Source organism: Atta cephalotes (genome assembly GCF_000143395.1).
Source record: "Atta cephalotes unplaced genomic scaffold scaffold00003, whole genome shotgun sequence".
Classification (NCBI taxonomy): domain Eukaryota; kingdom Metazoa; phylum Arthropoda; class Insecta; order Hymenoptera; family Formicidae; genus Atta; species Atta cephalotes.
In genome coordinates, this window is record NW_012130067.1 from 789559 (window position 1) to 793683 (window position 4125).

Consider the following 4125-nt stretch of genomic DNA (forward strand, 5'->3'; position numbering starts at 1 on the left):
ATATATAGGCATATAACCAGCGTATACCTATAGGCAATATATCTATTCTAATCAGAATCTTTTCTTGAGATAAAAAGCAATACGTCACACTGTAAGCCTTATGTTAGGTGATAGCGACTGTTAAGGTAGGGATTCCCCTATCTTGCAGCAGTGGATAGTACACATCTGATTTTGATAAACATCGTGGAAGAGAAACGGGAGGAGGAGAAGCATAGATGAACGAGCGGTAATTAGCGCCGGATGGATGTTCGTTCTTGCATTAGGTAGTATGTATCTGGGCGCGATAGACGTGTTTCGAGAAGGCAGTAAAACTGTAGGTTGATTGACTCGGGCTCTCTTCCTCTCCTCACGTTCATCACATTCTTCTCTGCGATCCTACGTAGGAACAATATAAGATTTTTCTTTTTCTTCTATTTTTATTTTATTTTATTTTTTTTTACGTTTGTAATTGAAAATTGAGAGAGAAAGAGAGAAAGAGAAAGAGAGAAAGAGTGCTTTCCGCTCTTGTGTCCTTTTGTGATGATTTGTTGAATATTTATAGGGCCAATTTTGATTCTTCCTTTCGCGTAAAGGACACCCCTCCTTCGCCCCGTATCATATCTTCGCTCTTGCTTTCCATCCCCTTTTAAGGCAGTAATTAAATGACGAATTGTTTTGAAATAATAATAATAATGAGAGTTAATAAAATGTGGCTGTTCTAGATAAATAAATAATGCGTACATGAATGAAATATAATATGACCATCTTGTCCCTTTTCCTTTTCACTGTTCCAACTCTATAAAAATCGATATTGCTATTAAATTCAACTGTATGAAAAAATTAGATATTTTAGGAATATATTAATTTTCTTGCTTATTCTATGTATATGGATGTGTTCCTACTTTATTGTATAACACTTCTTTATAATGTTCGTATATCATGTGATAAAGTATGAGAAAAACGATAAAATAGAAAAGAAAATAAAAAGAAATAAAAGTGGTGGAATTCATATATATAGAAATTGATATCTATCGCCATGTGATAGCGAGTGTACGAATTAAACACACGATGTGGTTTATAAAAAAAAATCATTAGATAAGCTATCATTGTTTATCGATTACGTTTATGCTATACTTATTACAATCGCTATTTCGTAGAATCTGTTTCTTAGTATTAAGGATAGACATGATAAATATATAAAATGCTAGTGAGAGAGATTACATACAAAAAGTATTTCTTGTATCTGTCCAAGTATTTTGCCATTCAAAGAATACATACATTATAAGTTTCGCGATCTACGCAAAATGCCAGAAAGATAGCGAAGAGTTGAAATGGTTGAAATTGTTAAGAAAAACCATGTTTAGTATGTATCTGTTCATAGAAAAAAGAGCCTACTTGCGCTTTTAATGAAAATAGATTGAATTAAAAGAAATTTTATTTTACATTAAAAAAAAGAAACATGGAGAAAATATAGAAAAATTGAAATTCTTTTCTTGCCATTTTAGAAACTCGAGATGGGATTTCTTTTCAAGAGATAATGGAGATAACATTTTTCCCTACACTTGTTTTTTCTCGGTTCAAAGATTAGAATAACGTTTATATTTTCATTTGCGCTAAATTTACAGAGTAATCATAAAAAAATAATATTGAACGGGAGGAGAACAAAGAAATGAATAAGATAGGATAAGATAAATATTTTTAGTGTTTCTCATTTTTTTTTCGTTTCGAAAATTCGAACATTTTTTGATTAAGTGTTATCGTCTCGATCAATTAATTTGTTATGAAATTTCTTGAAAAAAATATGATAAGATAAACCTCTTGATTAGCTTTCCTTCCTTTTTTACTTAAAAATTCAATTGAATTTTCAAGTGGTTCGATAGATTTTCTTTTTTAAATTCTTCAAAAGAGAAGAATATGACAAAGCAGATCACAAATCTTTAGTACATACTTTTCATTTAAAATTCAAAAATTCAAATATATCGAATTTTATCAAGCATCATCGTCTTGATAGAAACTTTTCTTTTTTAGTCTTCTCGAAGAGACGCTAACAAGATAAACATTTTTAGCACTTTGTGTTTTTTTTCTATTCAAAAATTTAAGTATCAAATTTAAGCGTTATAGTTTCGATCAATTTTCTCTTTTTTTTTTAAATGTTTTGAAGAAAATATCACAATAAAGGTAAATACTTTTAGTGTTACTGTATTTTTCAAAATCCAATATTGAAAAAATTTTCACGTTTCCATCTTGGGGATAGTTATATAATTGCTAATCTCCAGAAAAGATTAAATATGGATAAAAAACATAAACTTGAGAAAAAAAGATTACTTGATGAAATAAAAATATTAAGAATGAAGAAATACAAGATTATATCTGATAGGTTTAAAAATATTAAATAAATAGATGAATTATAGGCAAATGTTCTCCTAATAATAAAGTACAGAAATTTTTCAATTATTATTTTAAGAAATACAAAAATTTTATTTTATATTGTTTTCTGTTCACTTTTTATTATAATTAATAATTTTATCTTTGTTTCTATTTAAAGCTTTTTTTGGCTTGAATCAGGGATCTTTCTCAAAAATTGAAAAAAGTCAGGGAATTCTTCTCTGTTTCGCTAAGGCTTTACAAAATTGAAAGATACAAACAATAGAAACAGAATAAAAAGCTGCGCACAAAGGACTAGGAAACAGAAAATAAGAATTTCAACCTATCAGAAATCATATACTGTGGAATATACAATTTCTGATAGGTTGAAATTTTTGTATCCTGTTATCTATTTCTTTGTACGTAGCCTCTAATGGATTTCAACCTATCAGAACCCGTATATATACTGTAGACACGATTTTTGATAGATTGTATTTTGCTAGGTTATTCCTTGTGTTTAAGTCTGTTTTACAATGTGCTTTTTGTTTCCTGTTTCTTGCCTTTTGTTATTTTTTACATCTTGTCTTTTTGCTTCTTATCCGATTTTTTTCGATTGTTTTCTATTGCTCGAGATAAAAACATTATAAAAACATAACGAACTTCAGAAGAAATAGAAAACACATATAAGAAATATACAAGAAATATAATTGTTGATAAAACGATCACAAGTGGAAAAAAGCAAAAGATAAAAAGCAAGAAACAGGAAACAAAGAGCACATTGTAGAACAACCATAACAAAGTTAACGAATTTCGAAAGAAACAAGAAATACGTAGTAAAAAATATAATTGTTGATAAAAACGGTTGCAAAGGGAAGAAAAGCAAAAGGTAAAAAACAAGAAACAGGAAACAAAGAGCACATTGTAGAATAGGCCTTAGGTTTAATGTTGAAAGTAGGACGTTTCGAAGAAACACGAACGAGGATTTGAAAATGGCGGGGTTGGGAGTTTTGCGCCAGTCGCGCCCTCTAGCGTCGGCACGAGACATGTGACGGCGCGGCGGCGGGGCCGCGCGGCGCACCACCATCCACCGGGCCCCAGAATGCATCGCGCGCCACGGCATGTGCCTTTCCGCCATTTTGTAGTTTGCTCGAGAGACTGTGTTGAGTTCGATTCTTCCACCTCGGTAAGGAAACATCGTCGTTCGTAACGGCCGCGCGTTGATCCGCTCGGTGCGGTGGGCCGTGATACGTACAGGGCGGATCGTCACGCGCGCGTTGCGCGGCGTCGCGAATTCGCGTGAGGAACGTGTCGAATCTCGCCGCCGCCTGTCTCGCCAGCCGTGTCGTGTTGCTGCGTCGCGTATTTCGTCGCGCACACGCGAGCGTGTGCGTGCGTGCGTGCGTGCGTGCATGCGTGCGTGCGTGCGTGCGTGCGTGCGAGCGAGCGAGCTGGCGAGTGATCGGTTCGAGCTCTCCGCTCTAGTCAGCCCATTGTCGATTATCAAGGCAACGAACGAAATTCGCGAAAACGCACACACGAGGTACTCCGCGCGTACAACGAATCCTCCAAATTCAAAGTGCCTCGAGAGTGCTCTCTCTATAGCCGAGAAACCGATCTGCACGAGGCCGTTCTAGAGAGAGAGAGAGAGAGAGAGAGAGAGAGAGAGAGAGAGAGAGAGAGAGAGAGCGGAGNGAGCGCGCGGACGGGAGCGAGNGNGACGGACGGACGACGGACTACCGTCGTAGCGCTAGTAGTTCGAGGACCACGAAGGTGGGGTACGTT